Source organism: Paramormyrops kingsleyae, chromosome 10 (assembly GCF_048594095.1).
Source record: "Paramormyrops kingsleyae isolate MSU_618 chromosome 10, PKINGS_0.4, whole genome shotgun sequence".
Classification (NCBI taxonomy): domain Eukaryota; kingdom Metazoa; phylum Chordata; class Actinopteri; order Osteoglossiformes; family Mormyridae; genus Paramormyrops; species Paramormyrops kingsleyae.
Genome location: NC_132806.1, coordinates 20,771,709 through 20,794,463, shown reverse-complemented (window position 1 = coordinate 20,794,463; position 22,755 = coordinate 20,771,709). Strand labels below are relative to the sequence as shown.

Here is a 22,755-nt window from a genome sequence, read left to right as displayed (position 1 = left end):
ACTTAACTGATATGATTCTAGATGCAGTAATACTGCACAGCGTACTTGGCAGCAAGTCAGGATGAAATATAAAAACATCATGACAAGTGGTACGGCTATGTATTTATACTCATTATGAAATATTTGTGTGTAGCCTCCAGATAATAGTGTGTTTCTACGTGTCACAGCTAATAAGAAAAAGCTGTCTATAAAGGCAACGGGTGGAGGGCCACCTCCAGAAGTCTTCAGTCGTGCTGAAGAGTTGGCAGTAGCCAACAACGTAGGACGGCCCATCATGGAGGGGGTTGAGGGTAGTGTTGTAGTCAAGACCGCCTAAACCGAGACCAAGACATTGCCGAGACCGTAGGGTATCAAGACCAAGACACTGCCGAGACTTGAGGGTACCAAGACCAAGACCAAGTACAAGACCAAGACACACTAAGGCGAGACCAAGACCAAGACTGGTTGAGACCAAGACCAAGACCAAGACTGAAAACAGACTAGGGCTAGAATCGACATCACATTACCCAGATCAACTGTAGAGAAAAAAGGCATTGCTGTAAAGTGTCATTACTCGTTAAATCAAATTCATGTTATCTTTTCAATTATATTGTCCGTATGTCCATATGTCTCTCATTTAAAATCTCCCAGATTTGTCATAGTTACGAGACCTGATGGAAAATAATATTCTCATCAATCCTCTCCTATAACCATTTTATCAGACCTCGTCAAGGGAAAGAGATGGGATGTACCAGAAAGATGTTCATATTAAGTCTCTTATACCAGGGACAGAGGCCTCGGGTAAGCTATGAATACAGCTATTTAATGATCCTTTGCTTTGAATTGAAGAGAATGAGCCTCCAGATTGACTTGCACCTCCAAGACCGTGCTTTCTAATCAATGTAAAATACCTAATTTATTTGAATTATAACTATGCTATAGACTTCGCGGACATTTTCGGACATTTTTTTGCCGATGTATGATACAATGTGTATGATGTGTGTGGACTGTGAAGCACTGGCAGTGTCCGTGGAAAAAATTTATAAAATGTAACGTTTTTGAAATGGATGCATCTGACTGGTTGCATTTGAATTGAGGCGCGTAATAAATAATGATACTGTTCTGTGAGGATGTGCAGTTTTCTCTTTTTCTCCCCATCCCATCGAGACCGCTATGTCCGAGACCAAGACAAGACCGAGACCAAGACAAGACCGAGACCAAATAGAGTCAAGACCGAGACCACAAAAAATTGGTCTCGAGACCGATCTCGAGACCAAGACCGGTCTCGAGAACTACAGCACTAGTTGAGGGTGGTGTCCGGTCAGACCCTGGTGCCTCAGATATGTGCACCCTGTCACACCCCGCTCCGTCCGCTCCTACTGTGTGCCACGCCCACCTCATTACCTCCTGTTTTACCCTGATTGTTCTCACCTGTCGCCTGTTCCGTTTACCTAGTCTCTTGTATTTAGTCCACGTCTTGAGTAGTTTTCCCCAGATCTGTCATCGTCAAAGTCCCATGTGTGAGTCTCCGTCTGCTTCGTACCCCAATAAACCCCGTTTTGTCCGTCCACCTGGCTGCTCTCGCCTCTGCTTCCCTGCTCGCCGACTCGCACGCTGACAGAATGACAGATCTCTGGAAAGACGCACCGCAGCAGGGCGAGGATCTCTGGCTCGTCCTGCTGCACGAGGTAGCGTATTGGCGAGAGCAGCCGGAGATCCAAGAGGATCCCAGCTGCTACACCCTCGTCGAGCGTAGCGAGGAGCTCCTCCAGGGTGTAAACCCGCGGACAGAGGGGCGCTACATAGAGGAGGTACGCTCCCTCCTGAAACAGCTCGTCCGCCGGGTGAGGGAGAAACAGCTCCAGCCGCTCGACAGCACGGAGGTAACTCCGCCCCCACCTACCGGACCCGGTCGGCGCAAGAAAAAAAGGCGACGGGGAAAAGGGGAAGAAGCCGCCCCGACGCTCTTCCTAGGTGCCTGCTCTATTCTCCCTGCCTGTGACGACACCGCCGCTGCCCGCCTGGTGAGCCTCCACCCGGAGAAGCCGCCTCCTTTGGAGGCTTATTTCTATCGGCCGGAGCGCCTGGGTCTAGGCGGGATACGCGCTGTGCGGGACGGCATTCCCCATTCCAACGCGCTCGGCATCCCTCCTGCCTGCTCCGGACCTGCATGTTCCGGATCTGCCCGCGGCTGCGCTGCCTGCTGCCGCCGCCGATCTGCCCACGGCACCGCCTGCTGCTGCCGCCGCCGATCTGCCCGCGGCACCGCCTGCTGCTGCCGCCGCCGATCTGCCCGCGGCTGCGTTGCCTGCTGCCGCCGCCGATCTGCCTGCAGCACCGCCCGACCTGCCTGTCCAGCCCGACCCGCCTGTCCTGCTTGACCCACCTGACCCGCCTGTCCTGCTTGACCCGCCTGTCCTGCCTGCTCTGCCTGTCCTGCCTGCTCTGCCTGCAGTCCCTGCATCTGCCACCACTCTGGCTGCGGCGCCCGCAACGGCGCCCCCTGCTGGCCGCGCGACGGCGCCCCCTGCTGGCCGCGTGATGGCGGCGCCCGCGACGGCGCCCCCTGCTGGCCGCCCGATGGAGGTGCCCGCGACGGCGCCCCCTGCTGGCCACGTGATGGCGGCGCCCATCCTGCCGGCTCTTGACCTGCCCGTCTCGCCTGTCCTGCCGGCACCTGAACTGCCCGTCTCGCCTGTCCTGCCGGCACCTGAACTGCCCGTCTCGCCTGTCCTGCCGGCTCCTGACCTGCCCGTCTCGCCTGTCCTGCCGGCTCCTGACCTGCCCGTCTCGCCTGTCCTGCCGGCTCTTGACCTGCCCGTCTCGCCTATCCTGCCGGCTCTTGACCTGCCCGTCTCGCCTGTCCTGCCGGCTCTTGACCTGCCCGTCTCGCCTGTCCTGCCGGCTCCTGAACTGCCGGTCCTGCTGGTGCCTGAACTGCTTGAGGTGGCTGCGGTTGCGCCCCCTGCTGGCCGTGTGATGGCGGCGCACGCTGTGGCGCTCCCTGCTGGTCGCGTGCTGGCGGCGCCCGCCGAGGCGCCCCCTGCTGACCGGACGCCCGAGGCGCCTGCCCAGGCGGCCCCTGCTGGTCGCACGCCTGCAGCAGCCTCCGCTCTTCCTGTGGTGCCCGCCGAGGCGCCTCCTGCTGGCCACACGCCCACGGCCCCGTCCGAGGCCGCCTCTCCCGTCCTGCCCGCGGCCCTGCCTGAGGCCGCCTCTCCCGTCCTGCCCGCGGCTCTGGCTGCTCCGCCTGCGGCCACGCCCGCGCCTCTGGCTGCTCCGCCTGCGGCCACGCCCGAGGCTCCGGCTGCCCCGCTGGTTGCCTCCCTCCTGACGCCCTCACCCTTACCCCGGCAAGGCCGACGCCCCCCAGGACCCCGCCTTTCGGTGTCCCGTAAGGGACGGGGACATAGGCGTCGGGCCCGGGATCCTCGGTGCCGGTCCTCGGTCCCGCCTCCGGCTCCATGTCGGTCGCCTCCGGGCCCCCCTGCTCCGGCTGGGCGTCGGACGGCGCCTTCCCCGGCTTCGGCTGCGCCCCCTCCTGCCTGCCTTCACTGGTGTTCCCTCCTGCTCCCTCCGTGTCCCCTCCGTCACTCCCTCGTCCCGTTCCCTTGGCCCCTGGGTGGTCCCCTCCTGCTCCCTCCTCCCTCTCCCCTGCGGCCCCTCCGGCCGCTGCCCGTCGCCCGCCTGGGCTCCCTCGTGCTCCCCTTGCTCCTCCTCCCTTTCCCTTTCTGCCTCCTGTCTCTGCTCCTCTGCCCTCTGTGTCTCCTCTGTTCACTCCTGGCCCCTTCGTGTCGCCTGTGGGTGTTCCTTCTGTGTCTCCCTTCTCGGTCTGTCTCTCCGCCTTTCCTGTTCTTTGTCAGGTCCTGTCCTTCGTTTCGTCCCTGTTCCTGTTCTGTTTTTCTGTCTTGTTTCCTGTGTCCCGTTGATGTCTTGCTTTTGTCTTGCAGGTCCTGTTCCCTCGTCCCGTCCGTCGCCTCCTCTCGGGCGCGCCCGGTGTGCGCGCCTTTGGGGGGGGGGGTTCTGTCACACCCCGCTCCGTCCGCTCCTACTGTGTGCCACGCCCACCTCATTACCTCCTGTTTTACCCTGATTGTTCTCACCTGTCGCCTGTTCCGTTTACCTAGTCTCTTGTATTTAGTCCACGTCTTGAGTAGTTTTCCCCAGATCTGTCATCGTCAAAGTCCCATGTGTGAGTCTCCGTCTGCTTCGTACCCCAATAAACCCCGTTTTGTCCGTCCACCTGGCTGCTCTCGCCTCTGCTTCCCTGCTCGCCGACTCGCACGCTGACACACCCTTTATGTGCAGGGTAATATTGCAATAACATTGCACAAATTATCACGCTGTACAATCATGAAATTCAAATTCAAGGAGGGGGGTAATATGCAAGTGCTCCAGCCACCTGCAGAGCCCAGTACCTCCTGTGATCCTCAGGTACAGTTAAGTGTAGAAATGACTAGGTTTGCCCAATGTTGATGCATCTTTACCTATGTATACCTTTATTGTTCAGGAGGACTTGAGTGAGGACACTTTGTCGGCATTGTCTGACACGCACATCCAGGTAGATGCATTGCATCACATGTGTGATTCCCCCAGGATAATACAGTATAGCATGGCATTTAGACCTCTGCACAGATTCTGTCATTCTACTGTCCTTAAGTTGTAATTTGCATTCTCCCTTAGGAGGCGTTGCAGCAACCCCCTGCGGCTTCCTCCACTCTGACCTCCCACACGGAAAGTGCACTTTTGCTTTGTCTTTGACTCTCCGGGTTCATAAGCTGCATGCGCAATGCTTCACCATTTCCCCCCCCTGTGTAGGCTAGAACAGACAATGTGCGTTCACTTTACAAGTGCATGCTTGAGTTGGACTGCAGGAGGAAACAACTGCAAATAAAGAAACTGAAGCTTGAAATTCAACAGCTCGAGCATGAAAAGAGGGTATTGCTATACATTCATCAGTATTACATCTACACTCACCTAAAGGATTATTATGAACACCTGTTCAATTTCTCATTAATGCAATTATCTAATCAACCAATCACATGGCAGTTGCTTCAATGCATTTAGGGGTGTGGTCCTGGTCAAGACAATCTCCTGAACTCCAAACTGAATGTCAGAATGGGAAAGAAGGTCTTTCTCAAAAAGAAGGGCTAAAGAAGGGCTTTAATGTGTTATGTATATGTGTTATTCAATTAATTGTTTTGTTACTGGGAACAAGCTTAACCAAGTTTAAAAACACCACACTGGTCTCCAATTATGTTCAATACAGCTTTGACTTATTTGACTGTTGCTGCATCTTTATGTACACTAAAATGTTACATATAATATTCCCAAAAATGAAAAAAAAAATAAAAAGCCATTACAAGTACATTTGTATATTTTATTATGGCCCACTGGCAAACAAACTGAAATACAGTAATCAAGTACAGGCTACACACTCAATACAGTTTTATTCACCTGTTGCTGTGCTTTTTTGCAAACAAATCTACATGCCAGAAAGCAAGTTAAACAGCATACAGCACTAGCTAACGTTAGTTAAGTAATTAAATGTATCATGCCAAAAAGCAAGTTAAATAGCGTATAGTACCGAGGTAATTAAATTCGGCACAAAAAAAAACACGTCACTCCAGCCGGCAAAGTTTACAGAACAAATAATGTCCACTCTTCTTTTTAGAAATAATGGGTGTGTCCGAAATCGCGCACTTGCGCACTTTTAGTGCGCGATTTTAGGGCGTAGTGCGTTCACACTGACAACTAAGCCAAAATTCAGTGCACTGAAAGTACCCGGATGGTGCACTGAAAACGGCCAGAAAACGCAGTGCAGAATGATGGACACTACTCGCACAAGATGGGGGGAACAATTTCGCTAATGTTGTTCTGTGATAAGAATGAGAACTCATTTTTTCAGCTAACACACTTGTAATTTACATAATATAAAAATCTCTTTTTTAAGGGGATGCTGAATATTATTCCTATATATATGAAACTAAATATGGTTAATCCCACTCAATATTTCAGTTCTTTGAACATGGCTATAAAGTTTTTTTTCAGCTCTCTGCAGATTATTATAGTTTGACTTACTATGAAAAATATATTATTTACATATTGTCATAAAGTGTTATCAGTATTACACATTGTCCATTAATATATTTACTGTACATGCAGTGTAAATAAATGCTCCTGGATTATTACCATTGACAATATTTCTGGCATTGTTTTTCACATCCTGTAATCTATTTATTCATAATATTCCTCCAATCAGTAACTCCAACAGAAGTATGAAGTTATATAAAATAATTTTTGTCTGAGGGCCTTAGTTAAATTGGAGACGCTTTAATAAATTATCAAGGAATATTGTCCTTCTTGAAACACCAAGGCATTTAGCAATGTATGCAACTGGCAAATGTGTGTCCAACAGATTTTTCAGTTTTTCTCTCTCTCTATTACAATTTTGGGGTAGCCAGAACCTGGACCAACTTCTGTTTCCAGTTCCACTGTGGGCATAGAGCTGTCATTAATTTTACACTGGACCAGATGATGGAGATTTTTGTCACGATCGGTGGTGCAGGCGAGCAGGCAAGCAGACGAGCTGACCAAGGAAGCAGGGTAAACGTGACTTCATTGCACGCAGACAGGACCGGGGAAAACACGACAGCAACGTCAATGACAGAACTCGGGACTACTGACTCAGACACGGACTAAATACAAGAGACAGGCTAAGGGTAACGAATCACAGGTGAGAATAATCAGGGAATCACACGAGGTAACGAGGTGGGCGTGGCACACATCGGGATCGGACGGAGCGGGATATGACAATTTTGGAGTGCTTCTGTAATCTCTGATATACCTCCTATATTATCTCAGTTATGTAGTTTATTCTGTGACTGCAGGCTGAAGTGGAAGCTTGTAATAAATTAATATACACCTCATAGCATCCTAGTCATTGTCAATAATCTAATGTATTAGCTAACCTGGCAAGCTAATAATAATAATAACGATTATACTGGTAAAATTAGACATGCGGAATTTAATAAAAGCTGAAAATAATCAAACTAAAGCACAATAAACTGCTTACATGTGGCCGTGGTGCGCTATTTTCGTGTTGCTGTTCAAATTCCGAGAACATTGTCAAACGCTAAGCTACCCAAAGATAATACAAGAAAGATGAGTCAAATTCGTTAAATATCGACCGATGGTTGGAGGACTGTGGAAATATCGTAAAAACGATAATTGTTCTACAATTCATTAAACTAAATAGGCAGTTCTGTAATAGAATTCAATAATAAAAATATTAACAGAAAACCTTTGGAAAAACCTGATTTACTTTCATATATTTTATGTCGGGTGACAGACAGTTTCCGGAATGCTGATTGGACAGGAAACAGCCAATCAGAATTACATCAAGTCTGCGATTGGCTGGTTTTATGGCACTTTTGTAACGATGTGCCCAACTTGAGCGAGCGTACAAAAAGAGTTGAGCGAGCACGTAGCCGAGATGTGTGAGAGCGAGAGACACACTGTGAGTGAGAGCGCGGTGGCCGAGTTGAGCGCGCTGTTACGATCCCCAGTATAGGGTTCGGAATCGCCAGAAAGGTAGAGGAGAGGGAGAGGGGAAGACGAGACAAACAGGGAACGGGAAAGGGGAACACAATGTATTGTGTTGTATTTTGTTCTTGGTTAAGTCAAGGTTTCCGCGTAAGCCAGCCCTATATGAGCACCGCCCCTCCCACTACAATTTCCCCGAAGACAATCCCGGCGTACCTGGATGATCTGTACGACATTGGCACGCGAATCGTGAGGGGCTCTCGCCATGTATGTATTTTTTTTATATTTATTCACAAACACGGTTACAAACACGAGGTGCAACGAACTTCCGGAGTGACTCAGGCCAAAACACAACCAAAACAGCTAACGAACACGTCCCAAACTAATCGCCAGAAAGGTAGAGGAGAGGGAGAGGGGAAGACGAGACAAACAGGGAACGGGAAAGGGGAACACAGGAAACACAGGGATCTTTCTTTTGTATTTTTTTTATATTTATTCACAAACATGGTTACAAACACGAGGTGCAACGAACTTCCGGAGTGACTCAGGCCAAAGCAACAACCAAAACAGCTAATGAACACGTCCCAAACTAACTTTTCCCTAAGTGAAAAACCAACAAACAAAACGACAACGACTAAACCTGACTTCCTGTCCAAAACACACAATAAACCACGTTCGCAAAACAAAAGGGCAGTCACTCCTTACGCACCCACAACAAGACAAACATGCGGCAAATACACGGAGACAGAGAAACCACGGTATCCAAGGGGGCAAGCAAAAGAGAATAGTCGGGAGAGTTCAAAAACCAGAAAATCAAACAAATCAAAGCAACAGTACCAGAGAGGGAAGAAGCGAAAGTCGAAGTCCAGAAGCCAAAACCAGTCATACACATATAAAATCCAACAAGCAAACCAATCATAGAAAACCAAAACGAGCAGAGCTCCTGAGGTGTCTTACTGTTGGCTTTTCAGCTCCCGGAACCGGAAGTTGGCGCAGCTGGGAGGCGTGGCCAGGTCCGGGCGGAGCCGAAGCGGCGGCAGATGAATGGCGAGTGGGCAGGGCGTCCGACGAACCTACTCGGCACGAACCCGAAACTTACGGCACATAACACCCCCCCACACAAGAATGAACCCGATAGGCGTTCACAGACTCACAGACACAAACACGAATAACAAGCACCGCCCACTACAATGAAAAGGGGAACAAAAAACGACAGATACCCAGAAGGCGACTAGGCTCGGGAAAGAGCGTCTGCCACCAGGTTACTAACCCCTTTCTTGTGTCTTATCTCAAGGTTAAATGACTGAACGATCAGAGCCCAGCGCATGAGACGCTGGTTTGTGTTGCACATGCGGGTTAAAAACACCAGAGGATTATGGTCGGTGTAGACGACCACTGGTTGGATACTATCACCGAGGTATACTTCGAAATGCTGTAGGGCCAATAAGAGGGCTAGGGCCTCTTTCTCAATGGTACTATAAGCTAATTGGTGTTTCACGAATTTCTTGGAATAATAGCATACGGGGTGATCGAGCCCGTGGTGATCTTCCTGCAGGAGGACTGCACCCGCACCCACGCCACTAGCGTCCACCTCCAACTTGAAGGGCTTGGTAAAATCTGGAGCGGCCAATACAGGGGAACTACTGAGTAGTAATTTTACAGCATCGAACGCAGCCTGGCATGCAGGGGACCAAACGAACTTCGTACCTTTGCGAAGCAAATGGGTAAGAGGCGCGACCACATCTGAAAAGTTACGGCAAAAACAGCGGTAGTAACCGGCCATCCCCAAAAACCGCTTCAAGTCCCGCGGTGTCTGTGGGACAGGAAACGAGCCGATGGCCTGGACTTTTACGTCCAGGGGCTTGACCCTGCCATGGCCAACCAGTTTCCCGAGGTAGCTAACCGTACCTTGTCCAAACTCACACTTTTCGAGATTGAGAACGAGTGAAGCCTTTTGCAGGCGAACGAACACCTGCTCCAGCAACTGAACATGCCGTTCCCACGAGTCTGTATAGATGACCACGTCATCTAGGTATGCCTCACAGTTGGGGACCTCACCCAACACTTTATTCATTAACCTCTGAAACGTAGCTGGGGCGTTTCGTAGTCCGAAAGCCATCACGGTATACTGGAGGAAGGTGTCAGGGGTGGCAAATGCAGAGATTTCTGAAGCACGGGGCGTTAGGGGAACTTGCCAATATCCTTTTAGCAGGTCTAACTTGGTTACATATTTCGCAGAACCGATGCGATCAACACAGTCCTCCATGCGAGGAAGGGGGTAAGCATCAGGACGGGGGAACGGCATTAACTTTCCGATAATCCGTGCAGAACCGGAATGTGCCATCAGGCTTGGGAACAAGCAGGCACGGGGAACACCAGGGACTATTACTGGGAACAGCGAGACCGGTCTCTATCAGGTAAGTGGTCTCCTGAGACAACAAAGCCCTTTTCTGAGGGTTTACCCGATAGGGATGCTGCTTAATAGGGACATGATCTCCAACATCAATATCATGCTCAATAGCAGGGGTACGCGAGGGGACATCGGCGAATAGGGGCCGGAAACGTCCTACTACCGACGCAACATCAGCCTGGGCAGACCGAGGTAAGTGGCTGAGCCGGGACGTAAGGTTTTGCAGAGCCTCAGAATTGGGGAGGCGAGCACAGGGAAGACAGTTTCTACCGAGGTGTAAATCGTCACTCTCCGGGGAGTACTGGCTAAGGGATACGACGCCTACAGGAGTGGAAACCGGAGCAGAGACGGGCGAGGGGGCGGAGACCGAGCGATCAAGGTAAGATTTTATCATGTTTACATGACACATACGAGTTTTCCTCCTGCGGTTAGGAGTCTCTAACACGTAATTAGTGGGGCTGAGTTTGTCCTGTATCACATATGGACCCGAGAAACGGGCGCGCAGGGAGGACCCAGGCAGCGGCAGAAGGACTAAGACACGATCCCCTGGTTGAAAGCACCGGGTCCTTGCGGACTTGTCGAACCTTCCTTTCATCTTCCTTTCATCCTGCGCGGCTCCAAGAGACCGGTGAGCTAGTTCCCTAACAGCAGACATTTTGTCACGGAGGGAGGTAACAAATTTGGACACGTTTTTCGATGGGGATGACGCACCTGGGGATAACCACTGCTCCTGTAAGATTTTCAGGGGACCTCGACCAGCGTGACCGAACACCAGCTCCGCAGGACTGAATCCGGTGGATTCCTGGACGGCATCACGTATAGCGAAAAGGAGAAGGGGCACCCCGTCATCCCACTCCTTCCCGGTGTCCAAACAAAAGGTACGCAGCATATTTTTAAGTGATTGGTGAAAGCGCTCCAACACCCCTTGGCTCTTAGGGTGATAGGCGCTAGAAACTATATGACGCACCCCCAATTCGCGAACAACCTGAGCAAACAACTTGGACGTGAAATTTGTGCCCTGATCTGATTGTACCTGTTTAGGAAGCCCGAAAGTAGTGAAAAACTTAATCAAATGTTTGACTATAACAGGGGACCGGAGACTACGAATAGGGATGGCTTCCGGAAACCGAGTAGCGGTACACATAAGGGTAAATAGGTAACAATTTCCTGAATGAGTTTTTGGTAAGGGGCCCACATAATCGATGAGAATGTGCTCAAAAGGTTCTCCTATTGCAGGGATCGGACGTAGGGGAGCTGGAGCGATGGTCTGGTTCGGCTTACCCACCACCTGGCAAGCATGACAAGACCTACAGTACCTTTTTACATCAGCATTAACTCCAGGCCAAAAAAAATATGCCAGAAGTTTTCCTAATCCCAAGATGACCCGAACACGGGTGATCGTGAGCGAGGGATAACACATACTCCCGATATAACCCGGGGACTACCACCTGAAATACAGTAGCCCAGTCGAAAGGTGAGTCTGGAGGGGTCCACTTCCGCATCAACACTCGGTTGCTAAAATAATATGCGGTGAGGTGGTCCTTTAACTCGCCTTTGTCCACAGTGGAAGCACGACAAGCCTCCAAGGAGGGATCATCCGCTTGTGCCACAACCAAAGCGTCAGTGGTGGAGGGAACCTTAGGGGACACAGCAAGTTTCACAGGGACCGGGAAATCCGGATCATTATTTGTCGAGGGGGTTGGCAGAGCGGGGTCGGACATAAATGTATCGGCCAAGTCGATGTCCGCGAGCCGGCACTGCTGGGCGCGGGTAAGCACGCAAGCAGGAAACACAGTCAAGAGTTCCACCGCAACATCATTCTGACATGGGATGACTTCAGGAAGGGGAACAAGCCTCTCTCCCGCAATGTCATGCCAGAGCCGAACAAACCTCTTGTGCTTTCCCCACTAGCTTACATTGTAACAACAAAGACCAAAGGTGTTTGGGCCAGTTCAAGGTCGTAGCGATCCGCTCGAAGATAGAGAAATAGGCATCTACCTCATTCTCACGAAAAATGGGAACAAGCCCAACATGGCGGCTCACATCGAATCCGGAATGCCCAATTTCAGTGCTTTGGGAAGCTGGCGAACCCAAAGGAGAACACGGGCGAGGAGCGTCTTGGGCACCAGCTGGGTCACGGGCGGGTAGGTCTGCCAGAGGGGCGACACCCGGCGAGTGTACCTTCCGCGGACGGGGCTCAGGCTTTGGTTCAGCCCTGCTTAGCCTCTGCAATGCCACCTCTTTCTCAGCCTCTATCTCCACAGCCCAGACATGGAGAAGTTGTGCCTGATACTCCTGCCGTTTTATCTCCAACTCCAGCTCCCTCAGCTTAATGGTAAGCAGCAGCTCCTCCCTAGCTGAGCGAGGATCGCCGGGATCCATGTGGATCCTCAGCCCTGGATTGTCGCCGCTGGCCTCCGCTGCAGCCGACAACTGCACGGGAGTGGATGCAACACCCGGGGAACTGCCCAACTCAGGTGGGATACCCTGCTGAATCAGCTCGTCCTGCAGAACCCGTTTTATCGCCTGTTTGGATGCCTCAACGGGGACAAACACCTCAAAAAAGTCCGCTATTTTCAGCAAGTCGTCCTTACGGCACCAATCAAACTGCTCGAACGTAGGCTGGAGGGCGAAAGGTACAAGATCGAACTGGGCCATTCCCACTAACACAACCACAACACCGCCCCCCCACAAAAAAATCCGCCAGACAAACACCAGAAGGAAGAAAAGAAAGGACGAGCCCCCAATTTCTGTTACGATCCCCAGTCTAGGGTTCGGAATCGCCAGAAAGGTAGAGGAGAGGGAGAGGGGAAGACGAGACAAACAGGGAACGGGAAAGGGGAACACAATGTATTGTGTTGTATTTTGTTCTTGGTTAAGTCAAGGTTTCCGCGTAAGCCAGCCCTATATGAGCACCGCCCCTCCCACTACAATTTCCCCGAAGACAATCCCGGCGTACCTGGATGATCTGTACGACATTGGCACGCGAATCGTGAGGGGCTCTCGCCATGTATGTATTTTTTTTATATTTATTCACAAACACGGTTACAAACACGAGGTGCAACGAACTTCCGGAGTGACTCAGGCCAAAACACAACCAAAACAGCTAACGAACACGTCCCAAACTAATCGCCAGAAAGGTAGAGGAGAGGGAGAGGGGAAGACGAGACAAACAGGGAACGGGAAAGGGGAACACAGGAAACACAGGGATCTTTTTTTTGTATTTTTTTTATATTTATTCACAAACACGGTTACAAACACGAGGTGCAACGAACTTCCGGAGTGACTCAGGCCAAAGCAACAACCAAAACAGCTAATGAACACGTCCCAAACTAACTTTTCCCTAAGTGAAAAACCAACAAACAAAACGACAATGACTAAACCTGACTTCCTGTCCAAAACACACAATAAACCACGTTCGCAAAACAAAAGGGCAGTCACTCCTTACGCACCCACAACAAGACAAACATGCGGCAAATACACGGAGACAGAGAAACCACGGTATGCGAGGGGGCAAGCAAAAGAGAATAGTCGGGAGCCAGGCGAGAGTTCAAAAACCAGAAAATCAAACAAATCAAAGCAACAGTACCAGAGAGGGAAGAAGCGAAAGTCGTAGTCCAGAAGCCAAAACCAGCCATACACATATAAAATCCAACAAGCAAACCAATCATAGAAAACCAAAACGAGCAGAGCTCCTGAGGTGTCTTCCTGTCGGGTTTTCAGCTCCCGGAACCGGAAGTCGGCGCAGCTGGGAGGCGTGGCCAGGTCCGGGGCGGAGCCGAAGCGGCAGCAGACGATTGGCGAGTGGGCAGGGCGTCCGACGAACCTACTCGGCACCAACCCGAAACTTACGGCACGTAACAGCGCGTAGGACAGGTTAAGCGAGCGTGTGCGACAATCTGAGCTTTTCTGCGCGCTTGGGAATGTGACACTAATATAACGCCATAGATATGAATGCACAGAACAGCATCCGCGAACAGAAAAGCCACCGTCTCACTCGCTAGACAGATTGAATTTTGAAACTTTGGAGGCGGGAACAGTGGCTGATGTCTCCGGTCCTTTGATTGGTCACTTGGAAAACTACAGTTGGCTGTTGCTTTGGGTGAAGATGAAGAAGATCTATGGAAGTAAATCTGTGTCATCAGAATTTGAATTTTATATGCCACTGAAATTCTAACATTGAATATTTATGCATTGGAAAAATGCATAGGAAATTCGATGGTCCAAATTCACATGCAAAAATACAAGGTTAAAAATACAAATACAACATTTCAATGTTGTACCAATTCGACGGTCCTAATTCACATGCAGAAATACGAGGTTAAAAAATACAAAGACAACATTTCAATGCTGCTCCAATTCGACGGTCCGAATTCACATGCAGAAATACGAGGTTAAAAAATACAAAGACAACATTTCAATGTTGCTCCAATTCGACGGTCCGAATTCACATGCAAAAATACGAGGTTAAAAATACGAGTTATACATCCGGGATACCAAGGCTAAGCAATCGAATCTGTGGCTGCGTTCGATTTGGGCTTAGGTCTGTCTGCAGCTGACGTGACAAGAGCATCTGGCTGCAGCTGCAGGGGTGGAGTATAAACTGACTGCAGGCAGCAGGCAGGAAGCGGGGAAATACAAGGCAGGCAGACGAGAATCCAAAAGCAAAAGGGTTTTATTAGCAGGGAAACGAACAACACGGCAACGAACGTAACTCAGACGCGGACTAAATACACAGGACAGGCTGAACATAACAGGCAACAGGTTTTTTTTTTTTTTTTTTTTTTTTTTTTTTAACAGGTGATTACAATTGGGAAGTAACACGAGGTAATGAGGGGGGCGTGGCACACAGGAGGATCGGACGAGCAGGTCATGACAGGTATCCCATTCAATTTTATTTGTTCCCACAGTCTGCTATCATAATGCAGGGATTTCCTGCTTCGTCTTACTGTATATAAAAGTAAGTGCAGAATGGCTCACTATAAGTAAAGTTCATTGTGAATAACAACAACATTACAAAACCAGTTCAGATCCTGAGAGCAGCACTCCCCTGCTATTAGTTGCTTCTTGGGTTAGAGTTAACACTGATGAGAAGTTGGGTTAATAGGCAGCGACCTCCACTATGACACATGGGGCTGGACGATCCAGATGTGCCCTCACAAGGTCAAAGAGCTCTTGCAAAGCCTGTGTGATATCAGGGGGCACTTCTATGCGATTATATAGGGCCTGCAGAAGATACAGCTCCTGATGACACAGAAATTTCAGGGAAATTTAGTGGTGTTGCGCTGAATCCCATTTGTATTTTATTCAAAAGGCTTTCGAGAAGATGACGTCTCAGCTGTTGACAGAACAAAGCATAGTTGTCAAGGTGCCAAGATGTATGTCTCTGATACACACAACACCATTCAAAAGTTTTCATTTATGAAAATGAAACAGGTCCCTGTTGTGAAAAGCTATTTATTGATTTAAATATTTGTGTGTGTGTGTGTTTGTGTGTGCATGTATATATATGTACCGTGCTTGAATTGTGAAAAAATGGTGCCAAAACAGATATTACTCACAGGTCGGTGTGCTTATTAGCCAGAATCAGCAAATCTTTAAGTATTACATTCTGAAATTCTACACTGAATAAAAGATACTAAGAGATATTGCTGATGTTCACAACATAAATTTATTGGCTCAAAGGGACAACCATTTGCTAAACTATTCATTTATAATATGTAATAATCATATTTAATAATTTAATAATATAATATCTGTATTATTGTATATTATGCATGTCTGAACTGATGTGGGTATATATACAGTGGCACCTCAGAACTCGAATTTAATCCGTTCAGAACTCCGGATCGAATCCTAAAAAATTCGAGTTGTGATATAATTTTCCCCATAAGAAATAATAGAAAACAATTAATTGGTTCCCGGCCCCAAAAAAATTACACCTAAATATTTTTTTTTTTAGCATTTACACACAAAATGAACCGGATAAAACAAGAAGAGCATATACTTTACTAAACACATCTAAGCACATTAATCAAAACAGTAATTTGTAAAGTAAGAAAATAAATGAATCCAAACAATGTGTCCTGCCCTGATCTTCCGCTCCCTCCGTGTGCCACGCCCCCTCGTTAACCCCGTGTGGAATCCCTGTGTGATCAGCTGTTTCTAGTTTTCATTAGCCCTCTGTATTTCGTCCGCGTTTCAGTTTGTTTTCCCAGTCCAGTCATTGTATTGTCTGTCTGCGTTTTGCCTGCCTTACCTGTAATTAAACCCCGTATTCCCCGATACCCTGATGTCTGCGCCTTTGTCTCCATTCCGTCCCCGCTGGGCACAACAATATTATTATAATTAAATGTATTAATGGTTTATTATTAATATTAAAATAATTAATAAGAAATCTTTATTTTAAAATGTATTTTATTGTATAATAATAATTACGGTTACTGTCTATCATTGTCTAAATGTATTTTTACTATCGAAATATATGCATTCAGTTAGTGTAAACATGCACGTTGCTATCACAGCGGGAGGCTGAGACTGAAGCTTTACCCTTTGTTTCCGCCGAGAGACGTGTTGCGTAACTCAATTCCCCGCGCGTTATCTTAGGTCGGCGTTCACGGTTTGACTTCTGAGATTCAGATCGAGCTCTAGTTTTTTTTTTTTGAACTGGTTGGTTCCACTTTTAAGAAATTCGTTATAATGAGTTCGAAAACTGAGGTATCACTGTATTTTGTGCTTTTATACTTCTAGTCTCTTTTTAAATATGTCTGTAACATTCAGATGTAAACAAGCTAAGAATTTCATTGTGTTGTCGCTGAACAAACAATAAAGAAGTTTAACTTGATTTCAGTTATTAGAGTAATCAAAGTCATTAGGTCTGCAATGGAGAATTCTGCAAAGGGTGATTAAAAATGATGGAAAAACCATCACTTATCTATGAATACAAAATATATCACATTTAAGTGGTATGTGTGTCAAACTTTTCAGACTCGAGGTGACCTTGGGGAAGTGCCACATATAAGGTAATGAAATCCCATTGCTGAGCCTTGTTCAACAACAAAAATTACAGAATGTGTGGATAATCTAATGGTAACATTCTTCTCTCTATCAATCACAGTAGCCTTCTGTAACTTGTATTATTTTGGGCAATTTTCCATTTCACTTCCATTTCAAAGCTCTTGTTTGCCTATTTTGTCTGTATTGATTACTGGTCTGATATACTTTAACTTTAAATTGAGAGGTTAGCTGTTATGTGTTGTGGTGAAAGTCTGATATTAACTCAACCTTTCGTCAGTTTCAACTCTAACCCAAGACGCAACTAATATCAGGGGAGCGCTGTTCTCAGGATCTAAGCTGGTTTTGTGATGTTGTTGTTATTAACAATGCGGTTTACTTACAGTGACCCATTCTGCACTTACTTTTATATACAGTAAATCGAAGCGGGAAATTATGATATTATGACAGCAGACTGAATTTCAAGCACTGCTTTAGTTATGTACACACACACACACACACACACATCTATGATTCCGAGTACCACCTCAAATTTGGTGTAAGACTTACTAGCTCCAACATCATGACAGAATGCATACCTGGCTATCCTCTCATTGACTGGTCAGTGAACTACTTCATCTTCTTCCAAAGCAAACAGCCAATCATAGTTAGCTTCACAAGTGACCAATCAAAGGAGAGGAGACATTAGCCACTGATCCCGCCTCCAAAGTATTCAAATTCAACCTGACTAGCAAGTGAGTGTTGTGCAGATGGGAGCGCGTAGAGAGGTTGAGTTTTCTGTCCACAGATGCTGTTCTGTGCACTCGTATCACACACACACACACACACGTGTGGTTTTTATATGCACTGGTTTTGAGATTAGTTAAACACCATAGGGGTCCTTGATTATTTTTCACTGAGGCCCATATGCCATCAGCTAAGCAGTGGCATAGCCAGAAAACTGACTTTGGGTGGCCGTGGTAGCCCACATCAAAACCATGTTTGGTTCAGAGTATTAGTTGCCACGGTAATTAGGTGACACTCATTCTGATCTGTTTGTGGAACAGAAATTGTCAAGGTTTGAGCTCCTAATTTGGGATTACGTGGGCGTGTGTACACCATTGACTGAAACCATATGTACTTGGATGTTCCCAGTTTTGTGAGTATGTATGCATACAAATGTTTACAAGTAAGCTTGTGTGCGTAGGGACATATGTGGGTAAATGCAAATTTTGGTTTAGATTGGCTATGTATACCATTTCCTATTGGCTTGTGGCCCTTGTTTTTTCAAGTTTGGTAGATGCCCCTGGGGGAAGGCAAGTCACCAGGTGGTGGTGTCCTCCCACCTTGTGGATTTGAGTTCACTTTAGGAGTGTGTGGTGGGAGACCAGGAAGACACTTTCTAGCTAGTCTGCCTCCCCAAGGTAAGCCTAATCCCCCTGCTATCATCTGATTTTAGGTATACCTATGCACAGCAGTGCTCAGTGTTGAATAACCACACCTGGACTTTCTGGTATTAATAGATGTGTATGTATCAGAGCATGTGAGCGGAGTGGAGCGGAACGTGAGTGAAGAGCGGAGTGGGTGGAATTTGGTCAGAGCGCTGAGCGGTTTTGTAATTAAGGCTGGAGCGGTGGCTCTGTCACGCTCCAATTTTGCTCTGATACCGCTCACACTATGACTTAGTGATGGGTCGTTCTTGAACGATTCGTTCATTTTGAATGAATCTTTAATGTGACTCGGGAAGAACGAGTCGTCTCGTGGGAGTGATTCGTTCAGTCGCGGATGCACATTTGCGCAACTTCCTATAGTTTCTGTATTGGAATTATTGATTCACGTGTTTCCAGTCTTCGGGTTTTTTGAGTCGTTCGTTCATCATGTGACAGCCCCATAAGCTTAACCTATGCAGTCTGAGCCGGAAACAGAATTGATGAGTTCATCTCTCGAGTCTTCGGGTTTGAGTCGTTCGTTCATCACGTCACAGCTCCATAAGTTTAACCTATGCAGTCTGAGCCGGAAACAGAATTGGTCGTGATGAACGAACTACTCAAACCCGAAAACTTGTCAGATAAGAGGCGAGGTGAGCGAATCATAGACTAAAGACCCAGGTAAACAATGAATTAATATTTTCTGTTTGTTATAGCATTATAGTTTTGTCTTGTTTGTAGTGTGATCAACATTTGTGTAAGCAGTAGATGTGTTAGGGAGGTAACAGGTAACATTTTAATTATATTTTGCTAAAATGAACGAAATGACTCGAAAAAAGATTCGTTCATTTTGCTGAACGAGACTCAAAGGTCTGAGTCGGTAAAATGATCCGAACTTCCCATCACTACTACGACTCTGAGGCGTGCCCAAATCTACCCAGAATTCATCTGTACAATTATTAAGACTGTTACACAAATTGGCCGCTAAGTATTTCACAAAGGAATCTGATAGATCATACAAGTGTACTATTCCTATGAAACGTACAGATGACAATAGTGTAGGGCAAGAACAACAATGTGGTGAAACTTTCAGTGAGTAAAGGGAGGAGCGGTGTTGAGCGGAGTGGCTTAGTGCGAATTAGAGCGGAGGAGCGGGCGGAGCCAACTGCAGCCTCGTGAGCAAGGAGCGGAAATTCTCACCGCTCCACTCCGCTCACATGCTCTGGTATGTACTCCATGTGCAGGTGTACTATATCCTCCTGAGACCCAAGGAAAAAAGTGTCCTTCAATTGTAGGTTATTTGTCTTTGGAGGAAACAATTTAGATTTTTTCAAATTTATTCTTATTTTAATTTAACAGCATGTCCTCTTTAGTGCACAACAAGAATAAATACGTTTCCCAACGTCTTGGACTAGATTTTTACTTTCTGGATCTGAAATGTCAACCTCTGGGCATTGATGTTGGGTTATCAGGTCTCTTTCTGTTTGCTTGCTTGGCCAAACACTTCAACTGAATTTGCTTCCAAATGTTTTGACCTTCAGTCACCTCCCTTATGGTTGACCAGGGCAGCTCTAGCTGGGCAGAAATGTGGCAAATTAGCCACAAATACGAAGCCGTAAATACGAACAAACGGGGTTTATTCAGGGATCCGGGCAGACATCGACGAACATCATGACAATACAATGACAGATCTGGGAAGACTAACTCAGACGCGGACTAAATACACAGGACAAGCTAAGAGGAACAGGAAGCAGGTGATGACAATCGGGAATTAACACGAGGTAACGAGGTGGGCGTGGCACACACGAGGATTGGACGAGCTGGGCGTGACAGAACCCCCCCCAAAGGCGCGCACACCGGGCGCGCCCCAAGGGAGGTGACGGACGAGACGAGGGAACAGGACCTGGAAGACAAAACCAAAACATCAACGGGGCACCGGAAATAGAACAGACACGCAGAACAAACACAAGGGCAAAAGCCAGGACAGGACCCGACACAGAACAGGGAACGCAGACAAACAGACCAGGAAGGGAGAGACAGAGGGCACAAAGAACGGAGGAACAAAAGGACCAGGAGTGAACGGAGGCACGACAGGGGGACAAGGAGCCGAGACAGGAGGGAAAAAGGGACCAGGAGCAGACAGGGGAGACCAGACAGGAATGGATGGAGGACAAAGGGGAGCCCGAGGGAGCCCAGAGGGAGCAGGAGGGGACCACGACGGGAACAAGGAGACAGGATGAGGGACGGACGGAGGAGACAAGGAGGGAGTCGGAGGGGGCACCAGCAAAGGTAAGGAGGAGGGGGATGCCGGAGCAGACGAACCCGCAGGCGACCGACGAGGAGTCGGAGGCGGGACCGAGGCCAGGCTACGAGGTGTCGGAGGGGGACCCACAGGCGACCGCCGACCCGGAGCCACAGGACCCGCAGGCGCACCCCAAGCCCCAGCCAAGGCAAGAGAGGGCAAGCCAGGGGGCAGGGCGGGTGGGGCCCGGAGCTGGGTGAGCTAGAACAGACAGAGTCAGCGTAGGAGTCAGAGCCTCGGGCGAGGCGGCAGGCGGTGCAGCCGGAGCCGCAGGCGTGCCGGGCTGGACAGGCGAGACGGGCTGGACAGGCGAGACAGGCTAGGCCTGGGACCTCTGGTGTAGCAGCTGCAGGGGGAGCTGCTGGCACCACCGACACGTGGCCAGCAGGGGGCGCCGCCGGCATAGGCGGGTCAGGCGGTGCCGCGGGCAGGGGGCGCCTCAGCAGGCACCTCGGAACGTGCGGCCAGCAGGGAGCGCCTCAGTGGGCACCTCGGGCGTGCGGCCAGCAGGGGGCGCCTCAGCAGGCACCTCGGAACGTGCGGCCAGCAGGGAGCGCCTCAGTGGGCACCTCGGGCGTGCGGCCAGCAGGGGGCGCCGCTGACACGTGGCCAGCAGGGGGTGTCGCAGCAAGCGCCTCAGGCGAAGCAGCGGTCAGAGGCAGGGCCGTAGCAGGCGCCTCAGGCGAAGCAGCGGGCAGCGCGAGGACCTCGGGTGCAGCGGCTGCAGCAGGTCGTACTACCAAGACAGACAGGTCTGGAACACTGGGCAGGTCTGGAACATCCATTACGGTTGCCCGAGCACGTGTCTTTAAAGAGGATGTTGCCCCTTTAAGAGCCGTGGGGATTCGGGGAATGGCGTCCCTCACGGCGCTGTTCCCCTTACCGGCCAGGCGCGCTGACTCCCACTGGCTGACTCCCAGGCGGGGAACACAGAGCAGGCTCCCAGGAAGATTGTCGGGGCTTCTTCCTGCTGCACTCCGTTTTTCTCTCTCCGCTTCTTCCGGCCGCACATTGCGGAAGGCGGAACCGGTTCAGACACCTCGCCCAGGATCCAGGCGATGCGCTCTTCGACGGAGGGGATACTCCTGCTCGGGTGGGCGCTCCTCCGCGAGGAGGTCCGCACCCCCGTTGGCCAGTTCCAGGGCTACGGGGTCCTCCTGGACCTCGGGCTGGGACCGCCAATACACAACTTCTTGCAGCAGACCGAGCCGTTGGTAATCGGTCTGCTGCGCTGTGCCTTCGACAACTAGGACACTGAACTAACAAGGACTAACTACAACAAGTCAACAGGTAAGGGAATAGAACCAGACCAGGGGGGTGTTTTTCGTACGTGGATTACTTGTGTAGCTGGGTGTAATTGTTGACGATTTGGCATGATCCTGCATCTGTCGGTTTTTCAAAACTCTTGCTGGATGTGTTATCATAGCAGTACATCCAAATCCTCAAACCTGCTCGGTTTGTTCTATGTAAACATTGATTAGCTCACACACTTAATCAGTGTCCGTGCATTGAAATCCATTCACTCATGGCCTCACCATTAATGGATGAGCGACCAATTGCAATCGGTGCACAAATAATAAGAAGGGAATTTCAAATTGAGAGGGTTTTGCACGATCTGCAAGATTCTTTATTGTTGCCGGATGATATTCTTTTAGAAAGATACCGCTTCAGCCGAGATGGAATATTATACTTAAAGATTTATTAGCTCCGTATAGTAGAAGTCCAACTAGGTGAAGTCGGGCTCTCACAGCCACACAGACAATGTGCATTGCCTTGAGATATTTGCAAGCGGCACTTTTTTGTATACTTCAGGCGATGCGGAAAATATATCAAAGAGTATAGTTTGCCAGGCAATTCACAAAGTCTGTTTGGGTTGAAATATTTGTCTGCTTTTTTCTTATTAGCTTCAAAAGGAATGTTTTATAAATATTAAAGATTTCCTAAATTTCATATACAAAAACTTAAAACACATACATACACACACACATATATATGAATGAAATGTCATGTTTACCAGTTTGAAGTATATTTTTGTACTTCACTTTAACTTGTTCTCATGCCCTGTATGATTGTATTCTATTTCTGTAATTATGACAATT

The 22,755-nt window shown here is 48.7% G+C and overlaps 1 protein-coding gene across 2 annotated transcripts in view; it reads left to right on the top strand.

Annotated features, from left to right (window-relative positions):
• The window catches only part of LOC111843587 (proteinase-activated receptor 4-like), a 62,787-nt gene that overhangs the window by 8,023 nt on the left and 32,009 nt on the right, over positions 1-22,755 (top strand). Inside the window, exon 1 of one of the 2 annotated variants that reach the window (XM_072717468.1) lies at positions 18,328-18,351. The exons of the other annotated variant lie outside the window; for it this stretch is intronic. The gene's annotated coding sequence lies outside the window, so the exon portion shown is untranslated. Of the gene's footprint in view, positions 1-18,327; positions 18,352-22,755 lie in introns of those variants that run through there. 2 annotated transcript variants of the gene reach the window in all.